Source organism: Balaenoptera ricei, chromosome 2, assembly GCF_028023285.1.
Source record: "Balaenoptera ricei isolate mBalRic1 chromosome 2, mBalRic1.hap2, whole genome shotgun sequence".
Lineage (NCBI taxonomy): Eukaryota > Metazoa > Chordata > Mammalia > Artiodactyla > Balaenopteridae > Balaenoptera > Balaenoptera ricei.
In genome coordinates this window covers 156,358,284-156,382,682 of record NC_082640.1, presented here as the reverse complement: position 1 = coordinate 156,382,682, position 24,399 = coordinate 156,358,284, and the positions used below count along the sequence as shown (strand labels likewise).

General features: G+C 46.5%; 1 protein-coding gene across 4 annotated transcripts in view; it reads left to right on the top strand.

Moving 5' to 3' along the window:
• The first annotated feature begins 5,988 nt into the window (after window positions 1-5,988).
• Window positions 5,989-24,399, top strand: part of SLC8A3 (solute carrier family 8 member A3) — a 158,911-nt gene continuing 140,500 nt past the window's right edge. For 2 of the 4 annotated variants that reach the window (XM_059914523.1, XM_059914520.1), the window contains exon 1: window positions 6,418-6,974. The gene's annotated coding sequence lies outside the window, so the exon portion shown is untranslated. Of the gene's footprint in view, window positions 6,053-6,411; window positions 6,975-24,399 lie in introns of those variants that run through there. The other 2 variants (XM_059914521.1, XM_059914522.1) reach the window with 2 other exon arrangements.

Sequence of the window (24,399 nt, the reverse complement as noted above, 5' to 3'; positions counted from 1 at the left end):
AGTGGTGTTGGGAAAGTTGGACAGCCACAGGTAAATCAATGAAATTAGAACACTCCCTCACACCATACACAAAAATAAACTCAAAATGGCTTAAAGACTTAAATATAAGACATGATACAATAAAACTCTTAGAAGAGAACATAGGCAAAACATTCTCTGACATAAATTGTACCAGTGTTTTAGGTCAGTCTCCCAAGGCAATAAAAATAAAAGCAAAAATAAACAAATGGGATCTAATCAAACTTATAAGATTTTGCACAGCAAAGGGAACCATAAACAAAACAAATATAAGACATGATACAATAAAACTCTTAGAAGAGAACATAGGCAAAACATTCTCTGACATAAATTGTACCAGTGTTTTAGGTCAGTCTCCCAAGGCAATAAAAATAAAAGCAAAAATAAACAAATGGGATCTAATCAAACTTATAAGATTTTGCACAGCAAAGGGAACCATAAACAAAACGAAAAGGCAACCTACTTACCAGGAGAAAATATTTGCAAATGATGTGACCAAAAGGGCTTAATTTCCAAAATATACCAACAGCTCATACAACTCAATAACCAAAAAAAAAAACAACCCAATCGAAAAATGGGCAGAATAGACATTTCTCCAAAGAAGACATATAGATAGCCAGTGGACACATGAAAAGATGCTCAACATCGCTAATTATCAGAGAAATGCAAGTCAAAACTACAATGAGGTACCATTTCACACTGGTCAGAATGGCCATCATCAAAAAGTCTACAAATAATAAATGCTGAAGAGGGTGTGGAGAAAAGGGAACCCTCTTACACTGTTGGTGGGAATGTAAATTGGTGCAGTCATTATGGAAAACAGTATGGAGGCTCCCCAAAAAACTAAAAATAGGGTTGCCATATGATCCAGTAATCCCACTCCTGGGCATATACCCAGACGGAACTATAATTCGAAAAGATACATGCACCCCTATGTTCATAGCAGCACTATTTACAATAGCCAAGACATGGAAGCAACCTAAATGTCCATCAACAGATGAATGGATAAAGAAGATGTGGCATATATATACAATGGAATATTACTCAGCCATAAAAAATAATGAAATAATGCCATTTGCAGCAATATGGATGGACCTAGAGATTATCATACTAAGCAAAATAAGTCAGAAAGAAAAAGACAATTTCATATGATAGCACGTACATGTGGAATCTAAAATACGACACAAATGAACATATTGACGAAACAGAAACAGACTCACAGACAACCCCCTTGTGGTTCAAGGGGGAAGGGGAGTGGAGAAGGGAAGGATTGGGTGTTTGGGATTAGCAGATGCAAATTAGTATATATAGGATGAATAAACAAGAAGGTCCTACTGTATAGCACAGGGATCTACACTCAATATCCTGTGATAAATCATAATGGAAAAGAATATGGAAAAGAATATATATGTATAACTGAGTTGCCTTGCTGTACAGCAGAATTAACACAACATTGTAAATCGACTATACTTCAATAAAATTAAAAGAAATTTATTCAAGGAAAAAAAATCGTGACAAATTTTGGAAATATAAGTTATAAGAAGGTTAAAAATTACATAACCCATAGGGGAGAATTATGACTATAGGAAGGATTTTATTATTACTATACTACCCCGTTATCAAATATTGCTTATTAAACTTTTATCTCCCCTACAGAGCTGCTCCAGAACTTATTTGAAACTTCAGCTTGGTTGTCTGCTTCTGACTCTCCTAGACTGTACAATCCCAGGGCCGCGGAATGCTGGTACCTGGGTACAGCCAGGGCCTGTGACAACAACGATATGGCTTGTGTGATGGAGCGCTAATGGCAGCCAAGGCAGGCAGGGCTGCCCCTTGTGAAGTACCTGAGGCCCCATGTTTGGAGAGGCACCAAGAGGCCCCGACTTGTGGAGTCCTGGGGCATAATGGTAAAGGATGGGGCATTACTGAGAAGCCACATGTCCCCTTCTTACTATTCATCCCTTCTGCCCTATGGTGTTGCCAGCCTCTGGAGAAAGAAGGGCAGTACCTGCTTTGCGTGTGTGACCTTGACGGGAGTCAGTTCACCTGTCTGAGATTTCTTCTTCCCTAGATAAAGGGACAGTATGCATCTCTCAAGGTGGAGTTGAGGTCTAAATAAAGTAACTTTCCCCGAACAAGTCTGATACACTCCTACTTCATTCACGGCCTTGGCGTTTGCTGTTCTGGAACCTTCTTCCCTCAGGCATCAGCATGGCTTCCTCTCCCACTGCCTTCAGGTTCTTACTCAACTGTCACTTTCTCAGTGAAGCTTCCAGGACTCTCTTCAGTTAAAGAGTCTAGCAATTTCCCTCCCTCTCTCAGCAGTCCCTATGCCCCTTACCCCCTCCCTTGCTATATTTTTCTCCCACAGCACCTACCATTTGACATGCTCTATGTATTTTTTCCATTTTTTTCTTTTATCATCTATCTCTTCCTTTAGAATGTAGGTTCCATGAGAGCAGGGATTTTTGTCTTCATTGCTCACAGCTGTATGCCCAGCCCTTAGAATAGTATCTGGTACATAGAAGGTGTTCCACAAATATTTACTGAGCGAAATAATACATATAAAAATGCATAGCACAGTGTCATAGCAGGTATTTAAATAAAAGCTGGTTTCCTTGCTTCCTTTTTGTTAAATTGTAAAATCCAGGATGTTTCAAGGTTCCAAATGACCCCAGGTAACTCCTTGAAGCTGGAATATAACAAGGACTCATAGAATCAGCCAGAATACTTGGATTCTGTATTAGTTTGCTTGGGCTGCCATAACAAAATACCACAGGCTGGGTGGCTTAGACAAAAGAAATTTATTTTCTTACAGTCTGGGGTCTGGTCAGCAAGTTTGGTTTCTTCTGAAGCCTCTCTCCTGGGCTTGCAGATGGCAGCCTTCTTGCTGTGCCTTCGTGTGCTCTTCTCTCTGTCTGTCTTTGTCCTCTTCTTATAAGGATACCAGTGATTCCACTAAGGCCCACCCTAACGACCCCATTTTAACCTAATTACCTCTTTGCAGTCACATTGTGAGGTCCTAGAGATCACCACCTCAACATATGCCTTTGGGGGTGGGGAACACCATCCCCTCCAGGGCAGATGTTATCTATTCCTTGCTGAGCTCTGTGATGGGGTCGAATCCCCTCACTTCTTTGGGCCTCAGTTTCCTCCCAACTTGAAAATAAAATCTGTGGCTCTTGCTGCTAATACTGACAATAAATCGCTGACCTGCTGTTTTTCCTGTGAAAATCCCCTTGAGTTCTAGCACAACCAGAAATAAAGGAAGAAACAATGGCAGAAATTAAAGGCAGGTTGTCATCAAATTTACCCTTTTCCAACCCAGTATGCATGTAGTAGAGAGAGAAAAAAAAGTGAAACTCTGTCCAGTGTTAAAAGGAGAAATTTGGTTGCAGAACTTACAGTGGGAGAGAAGCAGGGCTGGAGGGAGAAAGAGAATTAAGCTTTACTCTGTACCAGAAACTGTAAGCTCACTGAATCCTCAACCATCCCGTGAGAAGAATATTATTGTTATTAATATTACTTCAATTTTACTGGTGAGGGCATGGAGGCTCAGAATGCAGACTCGGGCTTTGTTATTTCAGTCCGCCTAGAACTCAGAGAGCCCACACATGTCACTCTGCCTACAGCAGTGGTTGAGCATGCTTTGGCACCTCCCTCACCTCCCCCCTTCCTACCCAGCAATGCCCTGCTCCAGGTGACAAAGTGAGGAAGCTCCTGTTGGTTTTTGGATAGTTCTAAAAAAAATGACAAGACCAATGCTATTATTATTGTTTCTGATGTTGTTTTAGTGAATGGGTAATGTTCATTGAAGAAATGTCAACAGATATAAATAGGAAAAAGAAGAAAATTCTAAAAGAATTTTCTAAATTCTAAAAGAATTCTAAAGGAAGCAAAATCAAATCTATAGTGACAGAAAGCAGATCAATGGTTACTTGAGGGGAGGTGGGGGAAAACTGCCAAGGGGCCCGAGAACTTTTGGGAGACATGAAAATGTTCTGTACCTTGATTTGGGTTGTTGTTATATTTGTACGTACTTTTGTCAAAACTCATTAAAACAGGTGAATTTTATTTTATGTAATTATGCCTCATAAAGTTGATTTAAAGAGAAAAAGAAATCACCAGTAATCTCACCGTCCAAAGATAACCATCATTACCATTTTGGTATTTTTCTGCTGCCAGGGCATGCATATGCATGCACACACACACACACACACACACACGCACTCACACACACACAGTATCACACTCTACGTTCTGTTTTATTTTCTCTCTCTCAATAACATATCACGAAAATCTTTCCATGTCTATGCACAGAATACTGCTTCAGCATTTTTATGGTGGTAGAATACACCATTACGACAATGTAACATGATCTACTCAACCAATTCTCTCTGTTGGAAAATTAAGATGCTTCCAATTTTTCACTCTCATAAATTTCACTACCATGAATATCCTTGTAACTAATATTTGAGCACATCCTTAATTATTGCCACAGCATAAATTTCTACCAGTAAAATTACTGAGGCAAAAGAGGTTCACATTTTTGAAGGAATTTGATATGTCTTCCAAAACTGCCCTCCCTAAAAGCCACACCAATTTATGGGCCACCAGCCAACTCTCGGTCTTGACTATAGACCTGTCAGCATCATGGGTCTCCACAGAAACAGACACACGGTAAATCCCACCAATTGACATAAGCTGAAATCCCACAATGTTAGGAGTTACTGAAGTCTTACAGAGTCAGTGTCTCAGCCCTTAACTGGATTCAAGGCCCCAAAATGCTCAGGGATCTGAGACCACAGTGCTCAGTTAGGACTGAGGATATCCAGGACTCAAACTCAGCACTGAAACCACCACGTGATTTGCTGAAGTAGCATTGTTCAAGGGACCAGGAAAGAACCCACACACCATGCCAAACTCAGACGCTCTCTAACTCCTATGCCCACTTAATCTCTTTGGACCAAACCTTGTTTCAGAGCAGTCCTCAGGAGAGCCAAGGATCTGGGAATTTGCACATACTGTTGCAGTTATCAGTGAAACTCCAGTTGATTCCACCTTATTCCAATCCTTGGTTCTGCTGCTTGTGGCCTTGGGATGGTTATTTAAGCTCTCTAAGGCTCAATTTCCTCAAGAGAAAATGGAGTTTGTAATTGTACCTATCTCATAGAGTTTTGGGAGGATGACATGAAATTCGGCAATCAAATTCGTTAGCAGGGCGCCTGGCCCTAAGGAGGTGCTGACACTTGCTTAGTATATTATTCTCACTTGTTGCCCCATCATATTCGGCTTCAGGCAGTAAAGGCCTGAGAGCAACAACTTCCCTCCCGTATGTTCTGTCCCAGAATCTGCACTAGTGTCTCTACAAAAGGCCAGCCACCATGCTTATTTTAGATCTGCCTAATGTCATCCATACACTAGGGATGTGAAACCCCATTCTTAGAAGAGGCCTGCCCACCCCGCATGCCTCCAGGACCAAGCCTGACAAATATAGCAGAAATTATAGGCATCTGATTTAAGGCTACGTGTGTACACTTTGCGTGAGCCAAGCCCCAAACCCTAGTTCTGTTGCTGCATCAAAGGACCATCTCTCTTCCAGACTCCAGGCCCAGAGGAATCAGCAATTTGGGAGACAGCCCCCTCTTATTTTTAGCCTTAAAAACCCCAAAACCAACATACCAGGGCTCACCCAAGCGTCTGTCACAGCTGTTGTTTGATTTGGGTTGAGAAAATGACAGACTGAGTTCTGCACCAAGTACAGATGGAAAAAAAAAAAGGGGGGGGGGGAGGGAGTTTTATTTCCCCTCCGCTGCCACCCTCCATACCCCCTCAACTCCTCCCCTAGGCCTGGGTGGACCCTGCCTGGGTAATCGTCCCCTGCTATATTTAAAAACCACAGATGTGTTTGGTAGAGACTTAATTTCGGGATTGCAGGCGGCGTCTCCTGAGGACAAGGGGAAAGCCGGCGCTACGCTCCCGCCTGCCCGCCCTCCCCGCCGCTGCCCGGAACTCCGGACTCCACGGAATCCAGGTCAGGGCGCGCCGCCGTCTTGGAACTACCCCTGGCCGGTAGGCGCCGGGCGCCAGGCTCCAAAGATTGGGTGGGTGGCCGCGGGCTACGGGTTCCGTCTGCACTTGGTCCTTGGGGCTCTCTGGACGCGACAGCCGGACTCGGCTTCCTCGCTGCTGGTCGGGAAGCTCTCTGAAAATTACCCCCATCGGCGCGCGAGGATAAATATGCGCGGCTTGTGATTCCGTGCATCTCTCTCGCTCCCAGCTGATAGGGTGACGTTGGGTTTGGAGGCTTGGAGATTGGCTTTTTGATTTGGCTTCTTCCTGCAGCTTAATGGGCAAAGCTCTCGGCTCGCCCAGAAACCAGACCCTCCGCGCGTCCCCTCCGCGCGACGAGGCCGAGACGAGTCCCGCGGTGACGGCGTGCAAGGCGGTGAGCCGGCGCGCTCCCAGCCCCGGGAAAGCCCCGGCGCCGCGACCGCAAGCCCCGGGCCCTCGGAGCCGCCAGGGCGCGCCGAGCCGCTCGCCTTCTTGCCCCTCCCGGCAGGGATCCCCTCGCTGCCTGCGGCCGGGACTCCGGGCCTCTTCGGGGCTTAGTCCCGAGTCCGCCCCCGGGTCGGGGTTTTCCGGGGGGTCTTCGGAGCGGTTCTCTCTGCTCCTTAAAACAGCGCCGAGGGACCCCTCCCCAGGCCCCCTGCTCTGGCCCCAGCCCTCACACTCCGGATGCGCTGCCCCGCAGCTCCCTGAAAGCCGCTAGCCCACGAGCCCGGCCGGTGGGCGGCGGCGGCAGACTGACATGCCCCGGACGCGGCTGCGGCCGGCGGGCAGCCCGCGGGGGCGATGAGCCGCTGCGGCCGGTGAGGAGCCCGGCGGCGGGGGCATCGCGCACCTTCCTCACCCCCCTCACTTGCCCACCCCTCCCGGGAGATCGAGAGGAAACGGTGAGTGACGGGGTGAGCCTCCTGCCCTTCCCCCTCAACGGGCGGCCGAGGCCGGGGAGGCAGAAGTCGGGGGGTTGGGGATATCCCCGTGAGGGTTCCTGCTTGTGAATAATGGTGCTAATTAAGTTCTTTCTCAAGATCATTCCTATGAACTGCCTTCCTGCGGGTTGAGTGTCAGAAGAGGTGGGGGGGGAGGGTGCCCCGGAAAGTGTACTGGGCTGCCTGCGGTGCTGGGGGCGGGGGGGATGGCGTTCTGGCGGAGTGAGCGTCTACCGGGGGGTGCGGGGGGCAGCGCAGAAAGAGATGGCTGGGCTTGTGCGTGCAGTCGGGTCGTGGGTTTGTGGGGTTACCGGCGGGGGCGCGTCAGGGAGGCTGAGTGCTGTGCTGCATGCTGGATGAATGTGTGCATGTGTGTGCGGGCTGCGCCAGGGCGTGCTGAGCTCCCGGGGTGGTGAGCGCCCGCCGGGTTTGGGGGCCAGGAGGGGAGCGCGTTACCCGCTCGGCGCGCGCCCGCGGGTGCAAACGCACGCGCGCACCCAACCTCTGGACTCCACTGCCGCGGGTCGGGAACTGCAGCCCCAGCGCACCAGCCCGCGGCGGCCAAGGGGGCGGGGAGAAGGAGGGTTTCTCCCGGCCTCTGTTCTCCCGTACGCGGTGGTCTGGGCGGGCCGGGGCCGGGTGGAGAGCGGTGAAGTGTGTAACTACCTCGCCCTAATCCGTACCCCCCCCCTCCCCGCCTACACACCCCTCACCACCACACAGACACACACACACACACACACACGCACGCACACACACACACACGCACGCATACAGCCACAGGCCCTCATTCAGAGACTAGCCTGCTCCTGCAGACCCTGCCTGACCTGCCCCGAGGACCCGAGCCATTGGAGGAGATGAAGAAAGCAATTTGTTCCCGGGGGGAAAAAAAGCTATCTTTCCTCTTTATTCATTGCGTTTTATTTTTAACCGTGGAGGGAGGGGGTGGGGGCTTTAAATAGAACAAACGCCTTTAATGCAGTGCCATAAATTTCCCCGCGCCCTACCCGCCTGCCTGCCGCCTGTCTTTCTCTGTCTCTCACTCTCTGGCTCTCTAGCTCCTGATGATTAAAAGACAAACCCAGAAGGTTTGGTGGTTCGGTCCCCTGGGCAGAAAGACTGAAACTGGGGCTAGTTTAGCAGAAAGGCAGGCCGCAGCTGGGAGCAAGGCTCCAAGCTCTTAGGTGGGGGAGAAACACCCCAAGCGGAGGGAGTTGTGGGGAAGTGATAGGAGCACATCCGGCCTCCTGGTGGGACACGAAAGGGAAGCCTCTGGGCCTTGGGGCGACCCGGTGCCTCGCAGCCGCGTGTGATTAATCTCCGCAGCTGTTGTGCCCTGTCCACTCGAGCTGAGCTCTTGTTTACCTCGATTTTCAAATATAGCTGCTGCGCCCTGCTCTCCCTGACAGAGGGGATCAGCTCACTCTGTCTGGGCGCCTGTCCACCTGCCAGCCCTTCTTGTTGCCGGCCTCACTGGATCCAAGTTTGAGAGGAACCTGCCCCTTCATGCCTTGCAGCTCTCCACGTGAAGACGGTTGAGCATCAGAGCTGGGGGTGACCAGGTGTGGCCCACCAACCCCTCCCTGCAGTCTGCAATTCCTGTCTGCAGTCTGCACGTACAAGTCCACTCCACAACTTCCTTTTCCTTTAAATAAAATATAGATACGGGGTTGAAAAGAAGAAGGTGGGACCTGTAGAACTGAACTTAGTTGAAGTGGTTCTCGAACTTAATGAAGATGGGAAGGCTGTTCATGTGGTTTCCTCCACCTGGAATGCTTTTTTGCTCTTCTAGCACTCCTAAATTCCAACTCCGTCCTTCTCTAATGTACTCCTATTCGTCCTTCAGCCCTTAGTTCATTGGTGACTTTCTCAAGGAAGCCTTCCGTACCTTCCCTGACTAGGCCAGATCCCCTTATTTTACACACTCAAAACTTGAACCTAATATTTTGAAGTAATTTAAAGATGCACATTCAATTTACTTATGTGATTGAGTAATGCCGGTCACGCCTCTGGACAGTAAGCTGCATGAAGGGAGGAAAGATAGCTGGTGTTTATTCACAATTGTATCCCCAGGGCCTGGCACTGTGCCTGGCATAGAGGAGCTACTCAGTCAACGCTGGGTGAATGAATGGACTTGGAGGAATAAGTTACCTCTCCTCTCCGCTCCTGCCCCTCTGATCTCTACTTGGGCGTCTCTTGCACTGCACCCCAGAGTCTCCTGGTCAGAGAAGGAAGAATAGGGTTAGCAAACTGACCCTGTAAAAAACACGCCCTTCCCCTGGGCTTGTCCCTGGGCTGGGACCCTGAAGCCGAGGGAGTGTCCTTTTGCCCAGCCCTGCCCTGTCCCCGTGCGAGGCGGTCCCTTGTACCGTCCCTGGCATAGTTGCTGCTATTGTCCGTGGGTAGTCATTGTGGGCATTGTTCCTCAGCCTGCATGGTCCAGTCACTGCCCACAGTATGGATTTGGGGGAATGTGTCACACACTTTGGCTTCTCTTCAAGCTACCAAGGTCAGATAAGAAGAGAGAATAACTCCCTTTGCGCTCAAGCCTGGTTGCTTTGCTTAGAGGTTCAAACATTCGAGGAGGTTCAGAAATACATAAGACTCCAAAAGAGAAAGCCTTCATTTATTCATTCAGTCAGTTATTTATTCAATAAATATTCAACAACCTACTCTGCCAGGCATTTGCTAGGTACTGAGGCAAATAGAATAGAATGGTCCCTTTCCTCGTAAATATACATTCGTTCCAGCAGGGGTAACCAAGTAGGGAACACATAATTAACATATAAAGTGAATCCTTTCAGGGGAGGGTAAATCCGGGGTGCTGTCCCTAGGAGAACTTCTAGGGACAGTTAATTCCAGAAAGACAGGATAGGGAGGAGTCGGCTTTGGTAAAAGCAGGGAGGGGAGAGGTGGTGGAGAAAGTGCTTTGAGTGAAGGGATCAGTATGCAAAGGCCTAAAGTGGACAAGAGCCCTTCCAAATGACTGAAGACTGAGGGTAAAATTCGGGGAGATGAGTTTAGAGAAGCTCTAGGGGCCAAACCTTGAAGGGTTTGTACCCGATGCTAAGGATTTCCACTGAGTTTCCAGGGGGTTTAGGAAGGTTTTTAGAACTGTAGTGCGTGGTCAGATTTGCATTTTAGATAATATGTTGAGACCAGAATGTAGAGAGAGGGAGGTAGGGAGTTAGGGGGCTGTTGTAGAAACCCAAGTGCATGGTCATCCTGGTGGCCTGTGAGGGAGGGTTAGGGGGTTCCTCTTTCTGTTTTAGCGTACAAACCAAAGCTGTCCTTCTAGGAAGAAGTTTCCCTATTTTCTTTAATGAGATTGGTTTATGTGTGGTTGTCTATTTGTTTTGGCTTTTTTTGTTTGTTTTTTTAATGAATTGACATGTTTTTATTTATTTATTTATTTTTTGGCTGTGTTGGGTCTTCGTTTCTGTGCGAGGGCTTTCTCTAGTTGCAGCGAGTGGGGGCCACTCTTCATCACGGTGCGCGGGCCTCTCACTATCACGGCCTCTCTTGTTGCGGAGCACAGGCTCCAGATGCGCAGGCTCAGTAGTGGTGGCTCACGGGCCTAGTTGCTCCGCGGCATGTGGGATCCTCCCAGACCAGGGCTCGAACCCGTGTCCCCTGCATTGGCAGGCAGATCCTCAACCACTGCGCCACCAGGGAAGCCCTGTCTATTTGTTTTTTGGATGGCACTCTAAACCCAGCACTGGGCAGGACGCCTCAGGGGAAAGGAAAAATGGCTCCAGCAGTTGTAAGACACACTTCCTGGTCGACTGAGCTGCCCAGCAAGGCAGACCCCCAAAGATCTGAGGTCTCTGGGGGCTGGGGAAGGTCTCAAGCAGGAGGGTAATGGATTTAGATCCATATCGAAGTCCATAGGGACTATCGAACAAGACATCTAGATAGGAAGAATCACATGTGTATGTATATGTATATTTTTTATAATATGGAGAGTGAATAAAGGCTAATTCCTGAATCAAGTGTATTCAGATGTGGTATACAGAGTTGTGTCTATTAAGAAAACAGCTCTTGGAATGGGCCAGATAGCATTTACTGCCTTGATAGCTGAATGACAAATAGTGCTTTCCTGGTTGTATACAGGAACGCTGGGTCATGTAGGGACTGGATCCAGAAGTGGGACTGGAAACTGTTTTCCTGCCCTGGCTTACATGTGGCCATTTCCAAATCACTTGAGGAGAGGACCTCCCAGTCATGCACTGCTTTGTTCATCCTAGAGAATGAAGCCAAACAGTGTGAGCTTGGCCAACACTCTTCCTTTGCCCCCTGATCTCCCAACTTTGTCCCTCATCCTTACTTGTCACTGGTCTCACAGTAAAAAAAAGCTCTCCCTTCCCTTCCTGCACAGTGGCCCTCCTGCCCTGCCTTCATAAACTTGCCCTGAGCTCTCTCTTTTTCAGCATTGAATCTCCTCCTTCTAACTGTAAGCATGCTCAACAAACCCCATCCTGACAAGAATATCACTCTGTTCAATTCCTCCCCCGTCATTTTCTCTTCCCATCTTGCTTTCAACAGACTCTTGAAATTTTAGAGTAGACATCTGTGTCTATTTCCCCATCACTCATTCATTCACTTAGCCCCTTGCTTTCTCACTTTTTTCTACCTCCTGCCCAACTATCACCCACCAAGCACTTCTCATTCTCCCAAACATAATAACTTATTCCTGATTCCCCCCAATGCCCGTCAGATAAGAATGATCATTAGCTCCTTGAAACTTTCTCCTCTTGGCTTCTATCACACTGAACTCTCCACTTACTCTCTAGGTGGTCCCTCTTCCACCTCCTCTCCAAGATCCTCTCCTCCCTCCCAGTTTTCCCCTTCTACCTTATCCCTCAGCATCTTCCTTAGTGGTTTGTGCGTGGAGAATTCTCAGTCAAGGACTCTAGCTCTCCAAGCCCAGCAGCTTGTTTCCAGCCACTTGCACAATATCTCCCACAGGATGTCCTGTCAGCCCCTCAAACTGAATCTTTGCTAAACTGACATCTCTGTCCTTAGGAGTTGCTCTTCCTGACTTCCCGCTTTCTATTGATGGCATCAGACAACTTCCGGTCACCCTGGCTGGAAGTCCCCAAGTTTACCTATGACTCCGCCCCCTTGTTATCCGAGAACAGTAGTCCTCCCTTAACCACACTTTCACTCTTTGCGGTTTCAGTTACCCGTCAACTTTGGTCCGAAAATATTTAATGGAAAATTCCAGAAATAAACAATTCATAAGTCTTAAATTGTGCACTGTTTTGAGTGATGAAATCTGGTGCCATCCTGGGCCCATCCCTCCCCGGATGTGAACCGTCACTTTGTCCAGCGTATCCCTGCCCATTAGTCACTTTGTAGCCGGCTCAGTTATCAGATCGACTGTCGCGGAATCGCAGTGCTTGTGTTCAAGGGACCCTTATTTTACTTAATCATGGCCCCAAAGCACAAGAATGGTGATGCTGGCAATTCGGATGTGCCAAAGAGAAGCCGTGAAGTGCTTCCTTTAAGTGAAAAAGCGCAAGTTCACCACTTAATAAGGAAAGAAAAAATCCTATGCTGAGGTTGCTAAGATCTACGGTAAGAACCATGAAATTGGGAAGGAAAAAGAAATTCATGCTAGTTTTGCTGTCGCACCTCTCTCACACTACAGAAGTTACAGCCACGGTGCGTGATAAAGTGCTTTGTTAAGATGGAAAAAGCATTAAATGTGTACTATAAGATATTTTGAGCGAGAGAGAAAAAGACTACATTCACATAACTTTTATTAAAGTGTATTGTTATAATTGTTCTATTTTATTATTAGTTATTGTTAATCTCTTACTGGGCCTAATTTGTAAATTCAACTATAAGCATGTATGTACAGGAAAAAAACGTACTATATGTAGAGTTAAGTACTATCTGCAGTTTCAGGCATCCACTGGGGGTCTTGGAATTTATCCCACAAAGATGAAGGGGGACTATCGTATGTCTGTTAAGTTCATTCCTCTCTTCTCCATCCCTACTACCACTACCTCAGTACAGAGTTGATAACATCTTACATAATAATAATGATAATTATAATAATTATTATTATTATAGCAGCCAACATTTGTATGTTTGCAACAGAATCTGTTGCAAGGTGCCTAACATTGATTTTTCCCATTCAATCCTTACCATACCTGTATGAAGTAATTATTATTATGATACTATAAACAATAACTTTCTAACATCTTCCCAACTTCATTCTCCCGGTCCTTCAATTCATTTTAGCGACTGTTACGAGATTCCCCTCCTAAAACACCATTCTAGGCTTGTCATTTTCCCACACAAAAAAATCCTGACGGTCCTTCCATTTTTTGCAGCAGTCCAACTCCTGGTATTCAAGGGCCTCCGTGGCCTGGTTCACCACTCCACTTATAGTCTCACTTTTTACAATTCCCATGTAGGCATATAAGTACACTTGTCCTTTCTTCTTCTGTGCCTTTGTTCATGGTTTACCTTTCACTAAGAATCCTACCCGTTCTTCAGTTTTCAGTTCAAATACCTCTTTCTGATGGGAAGGCTTTGTGGAGAAGCAGTCTCCTATTCTGAATATTTATAACACAGCATCTGTTTTTCATGAGACCCTTATATTTATTGAAATGCAGATTTTTAAAATTATTAAAAAAATTTTTTTTTTTTGTCTTGTGACTTACTTTCCTTCCTGGACCAAGTCCTTTTTCTCTCTCCCACTCCTTGTTGCATGATGCCTGAAACACAGTGGGTGTTCAATGAAAAATGGAGAAGTGAAGAAATGAATAACCTGCCTCACTTTTGAGGCATGTGAAACAAGGTCAAGAAAGGAATCTGTCCTATTTATCATAAAAGGAAACAGTGATGGAGTCAAAAAATCAAACCAGGAGCAAGCAATGTGGTATCACAGAAGATGCATTGAACGGGTAGCAAGAACATTATATTCTAGTTATTATCGCTTCTGACAACTACAGGCAAGACCCACTTCTCTCTGGGCCTCACATTCGTTACGCTTAAAAAAAGGCTATGTTAGATGCGCTGATTTTAAGCTACCTCCCTGACCTGACAATTCTGTGTTCTGTGGGTCTTGTTCCACAGCCTAGAGATCACCTCCTACTAAGAATATTATTCGTGCTGACCGCCTCTTTTGTTTCAGAACCTTCCAGCTGCAATTTGAAGCCCCCAATTTGTTATCACATTGGGTCTCTAGAGGTCAAATGAGTAGCCAACCCAACTATCTGGATGTTTAGCCTACAAGACATCCTGAGCTGGTTAAGGGCCCTGATGGCCCGAGGTTGGCACTCCTGTGTGGAGTCCCTTCCCACTGCGACACTCTGGGCCATTCTCAGAATGACTAGTAGTGCTCGGTTCCCAAATGCTCCAGACAATTCTGTCTCAATTCCTGTGCTTCTGCTTTTCCTTTTCCATCCAGGAAGGATGTATTTGAATCCGTGTAGACTCTGTTGAGAGTCTACGTGGAATCACTTTGTCCAGCGGCTTTCCAGAGGCTCTGCTCACTGCCTACCATACCACTGTACTCTCTCCCCTAGGATTCGGGAAGAATCATCTTGAGTCTGTGCCTTCCAGCCTCTCAGAAGGAACTAATGGGGGAGTCAACTTCGAGGAGAATCATTAGAGGGGTGGGGAGAAAGCACAGCTGTCAAGACAGCATCTGGATCTGCTGGGAGTCCTAGGAGTCTGCTTCTAGTACCCTCTTGTGAAAGGAGGCCCCAGAACACCCCAGGAGTTGAGTGTACAAGAAAGTCCCCCAGCCACGTGTCAGAGAGAGTACTTTGAGTGCTTGCCGGAGTCCATTTGCTCTTCATTTGGGCAATGATATGACCTAATCCCATATTTTAACATTTAAAAATTAAGAGAAATTAAATGGCATTAAAATAAATCAGCCTCCTGGAGAATGTGCTGAGGAAAAAGGTACATAAAAGCAGCTAATCACCAGCTTCCCCTTGATGGGTAGGCAACAGGGCAGAGGGATGTCAGCCCTCTCTCTGTGGATAATTCCAAAAGGTAGAGCCCAAGTGGTTTTCTCTGGGGAACAGGGAGGGGCGGGAACAATGCCCCCTCAGGCTGTCCTGGGCCCCTGGCCCAGCCCTGATTTCCTTTCAGTGACAGGGGATGTTTTCTCTTGGTCTTGCCTGACATGATACTTTTTCAGGCTTGGCGGAAGGAGACCCCTGGCAGCTGGAGGACCAAGGTTTGGTTCTGGCTTCATTATTTCTTGGCTTGGAAACTCTAGGCAGTGAACTGAGCCTCTGTTTCTTCATCTGTATGAACAACCTCATGAGGATTAAATGAGATCATGTGAGTGAGAAGGCCTTTGTCAATTGTTGCTACAGACTATCACTGGAGATTTGTTGAGTGAATAGTGTACTATGAATGTTGGTTATCATGAGGCCACACACTCTGGAGGAAAAGTAAGGTGCCCATGAGAGGGCTAAGGTGGAGAGAATGAAATGTGCTTAGAAACATCCTCACAACCACCCTCCAGATACTACTGTGGTCCTATTGGTGCTTTCAAACGAACAAAACTGGCTGTTCTCTGAGGTCATTGGCTTTAACCATTTACCTTTCTACCCCAAGGCTTCCCAGGAAGCTTGACATCTCCCCTCACAGGTGCATCTTTCCAAAAATGCTTATTCCTGCAGAGTGAGCATTGATCTCCTCAAGAAATACTGACACTCACTCTGTCAGGCTCCAGTCAAGGCCCTGAGAATACTGTGGTGAATCAAAAGACCAAGTTTTCTGCTCCCATGGAGTTTATGTTCTATGATAAACCAGTGAACAAACAGAAAAACAATGATGATTTCAGTCACTGTGTGTGCTCTAAAGAAAAGGAAGAGTGGGACTTCCCTGGAGGTCCAGTGGTTAAGATTCCATGCTTCCACTTCAGGGGGCACGGGTTCGATCCTGGTCGGGGAGCCAAGATCCTGCATGCCGCTCGGTGCGGCCAAAAAAAAGAAAGAAAGAAAAGGAAAAGTGGTGTGACAGAGTGCTGAGGGGGAAGGATAGGATCATATTTAGTTAAGATGAGGGCAGGAAGCCTCTGAGAAGGCGGCATCTGAGACCTGAATGAGATCAAAAAGTGATCTATAGAGATCTTTAGGGTAGAGGTGTTGCCAGCAGAGGGAACAGTAAATGCAAAGGTCCTAGGGCAGGTACATGCTGGATGTGTTCTAGAAACTTCAGGGAACTTCACCATAGCTGGAGTGGAGTATAGCGGCAGCAAAACGAAGTGGTGGGAGGTGAGGGTGGGGAGTTAGAAGTCAGTAGGGGGTGGGGAGTTCTGCAGAAAGAGAAGGTTGCAAAGAATGGCATGATCTACAGTAAGTCCCCTACATATGAACCTTCAAGTTGCGAACTTTCAAAGATTCGAACAAGCGTTCCATCAATGTCACGCGTGAGTGAAATTGCAGCTTGTCTCTTATTGCTGACGATCCTTCAGCTCTACCATCTACCACCTCCTCTCCCTCCTCCAGTCAGTAATTCTCCTAGCCTGTTCACTCGATGGCAGCCCCTGTATGCCAACTGTTGCACTGTACTACGGTACTTTTCAAGGTACTGCACTGTAAGATTAAAAATGATTTTATTTTTTGTGTTGTTTGTTTTTTATGCATTATTTGTGTGAAAAGTTTTATAAACTTCTTACAGTACAGTACTATATAGCCGACTGTGTCAGTTGGGTACCTAGGCTGACTTTGTTGGACTTACGAACAAATTGGACTTAGGAACGCACTCTCGGAACGGAACTCATTCGTATGTTGGGGACTTACTGTATCTGATTTACATTTTAAAAAGACACGGTGGCTGTTTTTCTGGAGCGTAGACTGTAAGAGATGTGGCAAGACTGGCAGCTTTGCCGTAGTCCAGGTGAGGTAATATTGGACCTAGTAGCTGGAACAGAATGTGACACGCATTTGGCACCCAATAAACTTGAGAACACATCGAGGCAGAAATGACCTTCAAAGAACCTACAACTGTGATGGGCACATAGTAAATGCCTGACAAACTTTTTCATGAATCAATGAGCAGAATCAGGCTCTCTTGTAACCCACACTAGGATTTGAGTTCATCTTGGTATTTTGGATCTTTTAAAAATACTTTTTACTTTTCTAGCTGGCAGTATTTTGGAGGGGCAGTGCATTTTATGAGTTCATTTTCTTCTGTGTAAAACTGCATTCTCCTTTGAAAGAGATGTGAGAAATCTGACTCCACCACTTCCGGGGCAGTGTGGGGTGGTGGAATGGATATTCTCAGTCAGTGTTGGTAATTCCTAAAACCCTGTGCTCACATTTGGAAACCGATCTTGTGTACTTTTCTGTGCACTTCTCCACAGCAGGGACCAGACCTGTCTCATCTCCGTATCTCCTGAACTTATCACAGTCAGGACTATTGAGCCAACACATGGTTATTACCTTGACTAGACTGAGGAGCATTCTGGTGCCTTGGTGGAGCTCTGGGGCCTTCTTGCTGTCTTTCTGGAGAGCCCAGAACTCTCCTGGCCTCATTTGTCTTACAGTCACAGGATATTCCTAAAGCTAAACAGGTATCTAAGTTCGACGGATTTGTGTTGAATTTTTCAGCTCCCATTTCTTTGGGCCTGGAGATCCCTGAATCAGGAGAACGCTTGTGGGACCAGTGGGATGACAAAGGTGCCTGATGTGGTTTGGTCCTGCCTGTGGCTCTTCATCTCTTTTTCGTCATCATTTTCTATTTTCAATTAGTCCTCAACATGTATGGATTCTACTTTTGAAAAAGTTCTAAACCCCTGCCTCTCCTCAGCAGGCCCGCTCTCATTGCCTGTGCTCAGGTTCTGATCATGTCTCACTCACATACCTCAAGAGTCTCCGAACCGGTCTTCTGCCCCAAGTCTTGCCCCACTTTCGTTCACTTATCCCGTTTCCACATTGTCGTCAGTCTAGGGCTCCATACAAAGGAAAAACAATGATCTTGTCCCTCCTGTGATTAAAAAACTTTCAGTGGTTCCTTATTACCTCCAAGATAATGCCCCAATACCTTGGCTGGGCGTACAAGGCCTTTTACAAACTATTTCTCACTTATTTGTGCAGCTTCTCTCAAGTGCCCTGTCCTTCAGACACTGTGCTCACTGTTCTTTAAACAGACACTGCTTGTTGAGGCTGACGTGCTCTTTAGCATGGCTTTCTCTTACCTTTGTTTGAGGTGCACTGGCTCCGACCCAGTTAACTCCTATTCATTCTTCAAATCCTAGATCTAAAGTTGCCTAGTCCATGAAGCTGGCCCTGATGATCCCAGGCAGCACTTGACCTTCCTTCCTCTGTACTCTCTTGGCACATTCCACATGCTTCCAAATCTAGGACTCGTTTTGTTGTAATTTGGTTTTCTGTCACTGTTCTCCAGTGAAGTGTGTCCTCCTCAGGGGGGATTACATTTTGTTCATATAACTCAAATTGGAAAAACCTTGCTCACAGCATCCCTGACAGATGGGATGCTCCGTCTGAACACTGCCAAGAGTGGGAGAAATCACTGGCTATTATGCCTTCTATTTTTGCATATTTATTCATGGATCTATTCATTCACTAAGTATATACTGAACACCCACTCTATGCCAGGCACTGATATAGACACTGGGGATACAGAAATACCAAACAGATAAAAATTTCTACCCTCTAGGAACTTTTATTCTAATTTTTCTGAATGTGCCAAAAAAAAAAAAAATGAGTTGGATACGAAGCAGAGTAACCTCCTCATCATAGTTCTGTGAAAGCTGACCTGTGCCAAATGGACTGGATTTCATACAAGTGCGTGCATGTATAAATGAATAAACGCATCACCAAACAAACAAAGATAGTGTGAGGAAAAAGGGAAAATACTTAGAAACATGTTTGCTGAAAATGGATGCGTACCATCATTTTCCAACGTAGGTAAGGGAACTCTGGGTCTTTTCTATTTCTTTAGTAAAAGTGTAAATTTACCAGACAGCAAGTTTAGGGGGAGACAAAGGGAAAATCTACTTATATGAGTAGGGAGTTGTTGCTGACTCTCCTTGGCAAGGTATGAAAGGAAGAGAGAGGCCAGGAGGGTGGGATGTTTGTCCAGTGTATAGAAAGGCTTTGTGGTATCCATTTATGAGTCAACTCATGATACACTAAGAGTCCTTTTTTTTGGTCCAAAGAAAGTCCCTAATGGTTGGAATCCCTGAGACGCAAATGTCTTAGTCAGGCTGTGTTCCTTTTCTTCTCTCCCTTGGCTGCACCTCAAAATCAACTAAGGAACTTTTAAGAAGGCTAAATATCTAGACTCCACTCCCAGAGAGTCCAAAACTTAGGTCGGGAGTAGGATCCAGATAGCTGTATTTTTGAGAGCTCCAAAGTTATTCTAAAGCACAGCCCTGTCTAGCACGTGATCCTAGCTCCATTATTGCCTCCAACGTGGGGAATGACTTACGTGCAGATGTAGATCCAGCAGCAGGAGAAGCAGAACTTTAATTAGGTGGGCAAAGCCCTTTCTCTTCCTTTCTCTCTGGCCCCCTCTCATGGTTTGTGACTCTCCAGATTTGTCAAGGACTTATGGAGGGCAAAGTCCTCTGGCTTCCACAGAGCCTGGTAAACCTTTGAATAGAATCAACAAGCCTTGGAATCATAGAATTTTAGAGGCAGAGTGAATATTAGAGATCAGGTCCAACCTCTTAGCCCTATCAGCTGAGTGTGATCACTTGCTAAAAAAGAAAAAGTCCCTTAGAGAATCCCTCAGGGAATTTCTCTAAGAGTGCAGGAGATGGACATGTAGACAGATAAGCCCAGATTAACGTGACAATGTGTGACAAGTGCTTCAGTGGTCATCAAAGTGCTAGAGGAAGGCGGGGGGAGAAAAATGACTCATTTGGAAGGTAGAAGAAGAGGGCATTATCAGGGAAGGCTTCCCAGAGGAGGTAGAGGTTCCTAGGGCTGTAGGTTCTTGACCTAAGGGCTCCAGATTCCTACCCTGTTATTCCACCATCGCTTTTAGATTTTGGCATTTGACATACCAAGTTTCATAGCTCAGCTGTGCCACTTGCTCAGCTAGTGGACCTTGGGTGGATTATTAATCATTGGGCCCAAGTCTCCTCATGTCTAAAACAGATAATACTGCCTGAATCATTGTGGGATACTTAGGTATTAAGCAGCAGCTATAAAAGTACCTAATGCAGTGCCAGCCATAGAGTAAGTACTCAATGAATAGATATGATGATTGTTGTTGTTGTCGTCGTTTTTAGAGTCTTTGGTTTATACACAGCATGAGGAGAAGGAGGCCTGCTGGTGCTTCCTCTTCTTGTGTGGTAGTGCCTGGGAGAGAGCCAGCAGGGTTTTACGAAGTTATCATATGGCTTGGACGTCATTAAGGGTTTGGGGGCTTCAAGGAAGGCAAAATATGACAATTGCATGAGATCAGAGAAGCAAGAACAGTAAAATACCAACCATATCATGTGCTACTGCAAGATTCTTGATATTAGAAAGCCGTGCTGCATTGCAACCACTGTCCGCAAGGTTAGAGGCAGCTCTGCAGCGACCAACTTGAGAGCTTAGAGCAGAACAAGAAAAAGACAGTACTTCCCATGACATCATCGTAGACACTTATGTCCATAATTCCTTGTTTGTCTCTATTCCTCATCAGAAGGTAAACGCTATAAAGTTGGGGATGTGGTGTAGCTCGTTCATGGCAGTACACCCAATCCCTAGGACAGTGCTTGGTCCAAAATGGGCATTCAAAGAGCAATTGTTTAAAAAATGGGTTTAATCCAAGGTGCCTTTGGTAAATCCAGAACGTAGGCTCTCCTTGCCTTTTTGGGGCCCCCTTTTCTTACCACACTCCCTTAACTTAATCTCTTATCCTCTGAGGTCTCCTTGGGCCAACCTAACTTAAATGTGTGCCTTCGCTTCTTTGCCTTTTGTGAGAGACGGCCCTGCCTGCCATCAAAGCATTTTTGACTCAGAGGAACTATGGAGATTATCCAACCCAACACAGATTTTCTGGATGAGGAAGCTGAGGCCATAAGAGTTTCACTGACTCTTCAAAGTCTCATAGCTTGTTGAGGCAGAGCTGGGAAGAAAGATCTTGCCTCCTGCTTTCAAATTTGGGGCTCTACCACTGCTCCGGGCTGCCTTGGAGTATGTAGAGCCTCCAAGCTCCTAGCAAGGGCTCCATATCCAGAAAGACTCACCACCCCCTCCCTAGGTCCTTGCTTTTCAAAGGGGTACCCAAACGTAGGGCATCTACCCGGCACAGTGGTTAACACCATGTGGTCTGGAGTCAGGCTGCCAGAATTCAAGAGCTTATTTTTCTACTTACTGTGATTTGGGCAAATTCTTTAACCTTTATGAACTCAAATTTGCGTATCTGTAAAATAGGCGTGATGATAGTATTAACTTTTTCACTCTGAAGATTCAAAGAGATCATAATGCACGAAAAGCAGCATCATTGTAATTTCCTCCTTGGATCCAAGTTCCAATTGTGGCAGACAAACTACCTAAGCAGCCGAGGTCACGTCTTTCCTACTCTTTGAGAGTGCCGGGAATTTCGTTCCTGTGTTTCTGGGAGAGCACTGCCACAGAGAGGACGCTGCAGACTCTTATCCCCTGTAGGCAGAGGAAGTACAGGAGAAGATGCGGTGTTCCTGGACTCGGGTGACACTTCAGATCCCGCGCAGCCTGGCTGCACCTAAAACTTTAATGTAAATTGGCTGTGACACCTGTGCAGGGGCCCAGATTTAGAAGCAGAGCCGGATGAGTCTACCCAGGCTGGTGACAAGCCCGGAGCAGTGTTCCCCATTGGAGAAAGTGGAGGGCGTAGCAGGAGGGAGAATTTGCTCAGTCTGGCCTGGTGGCACTGTTTTATTAACGATCTGGAAGAGCAGAGGAACAGTGACTTTCATTAAATATGCCAGTGATATTGAAAGATGTCAGGAGCCACTGCTGAGGACACAGACACCTTGCAGACGGCCCCGGGGGCGTTAGGAAAATAATCCAGGAAAAAGATGAGAGGCCATGGGCTGAGCTGAGGGGACAGAGGGTCATCATATGCAGAATATACCCTAGGCCCACCCTCTTTATCTGTATCTGTTCAGTTTCCAATAGATTTCGAACTGATTTTCCTGCTTTGGTTTTGTTCCTCTTACAGTCATCCTAAACCCTTTAGCCAAATTAGTTTTTCTGAAATACAAATCAGACCATGTCATTCTCCTGTTCAGAATCCTATCATTGGCTTTTCACTGCCCTTAGGATAAAAAAATCCCATCTTCTCAGCCTGGCATATAAGACTTGCCATGAATTGGGTCCTCCCTCCATGACCAGCCTCATCTTCTGCCTCTTCTGCCTCGCACTGAATTCCTTGTAATCCTGTGCACACAGCAGGCTTTTCCATGGCTTCGTGTCTTTGCTTGGGCTGTTCTCTTTGACTCAAGTGCCCTTCCCACTTTCTTTCTTTCTTCTTCTTCTTCTTTTTTTTTTTTTTTAAACTAAAGCTCACTCATGCTTGAAGCCTCATTTCAGGGATCACTTCTTTCAGAACGCCTCCCTGAATCCCCAAGCTGCCTCACTGCCCTCCTCGCGTTCGGCAGCATTCTGCCCATACCTTCACTGACGATAGTAGAAGTGCCTATGTGTGCAGCTCTCCACCCCTGCTAGATGGTACCTTCGAGGGCAAACCCTGTATCATTTTTTATTTTGCCCACCGGCATCTAGTACCAGGCCTGGAGAACCATAGGCATTTGTTAATGTTTGTCAAACTGAACTGATGGGAAGGAGAATATTTGGGTGGGAGATGGCCTCGGGCAACCAGGACAACCCCAGGAAACCTAGAGACTGGGCAACTCTACCAAATGGTTGGTCTCTCCTGTGAGGGTACGTGGGGCAGTCATATTGCTTCTAAGTCCACAGAAGACTGGAAGCTGATTGGGGCTCATGGACATTCTGCAACAAATTGGGACATCCTAGTAAAGTGGAGTGGTTAAGACCATAAATTTTATGTCATCTGTGTGTGAGCTCTGGCTCTGCTACTTCTTTGCTTTATGCTTTGAGTAAATGACTCAAATGACTTAACTAAGACTCAGTTTCCCAAAATGTAAAAGAGGGATAAAAATAGTACTAATCTCATAGGGTTGTTATGAAGATGAAATGGGATCATACTTTATGCACACAATAAGCACTTTTAAGCGTTAGTTACAGTCATTAATATCGTCCTTATTTGGGGTGGTTCTGGGGGGTCTCAAGCTGAGTCACCTCCCTGACTTAGGGCTGAATAAAAGCCTTCTGGAGCCACCAAAGATCACTTGGGTCTCTGAGGGACTGCAGTGGACCCCCCAGGAGGTTGGGATCTGTCTCAGTTGGTATCTGGGGCTGGGGCAATGGCACAAAAAGATGACTGTTGGCTTGTTCATCAGAGACGTCCCCTCTCCCTCTAACGTCTCAGGCAGAAACCATCTCCTGGCAGGGCCGGAAAGAACAACTGGGCATCTACAGCTCGTTTTCCACCTTCAGTTCCAAAAACTTGATGCAGGCAATTCTTAGCCACCTTCTTGCCTTGTTTTATTTTATCCTTTCCTTCAGTTCATTTGTTTTCTCAGGGAACAGCCTGATTCTGACCACATGATAGCATAGTCCCCGTAAAAACCTATTGCCACAGGTGTCTGTAGGACCAAGGGAAATAAAGACCATGATCCTGGTTAATTCTCCGGGTAGGTAAGATCAGTAGGAGTCCTCATCCCCCTTTGATCAAGATAACTCTACTATCTCAATGTTACATGTCCCTTGACTGCAGCAGGCCAGCCCTCTTCCCTAACCTGTGGATAGCCCACCCCTGTGGGCTTGGCCAGCCATGCAGCTGCCACCGCCTGTCACCATGTTGGCTCTTGATCAAAGAGCTGCTCCAGCTGTGCCCACCTTCTGTCTCCTCATGTCTGGGGCTTATCAGAATTCACAAAGTGTTGTGTTTTCAGAGGTCAAGGCAAGGAGCCAGGATCTGTCTCTGTCCACATTTCTCTGACTAGGTGAGTGCCAAACCTATGAATAGGGTCACTGTGTGCATCACAGATTATGAGGGCTTTGAATATGGATGTCGAACACCTTCAGCCTCTCTACTCCTCCATGGTCATTGTCATAGCCTCTTCTCCTCTGAGTGAGGTCAAAGCTCCAAGCACCTTCTGGGATGACCCCCAGTACCTGGACTAATGGGGAGTGTGGTCCTCAGCAGTTGGCTCTGTGGATTAACGAAACCAAGTTAATCCACAGAGCCCTTTGGGAGGAGGGCCTTCAGGATTACAGTATGCACCAGGGTGTACTGTGTCCCAAAGGGAATTTCTCTTTGAGTACAAGCCTTGGGAATTTAAAGAGGTCCTACATAGCCTCTAAAATCTAGTCCAGAT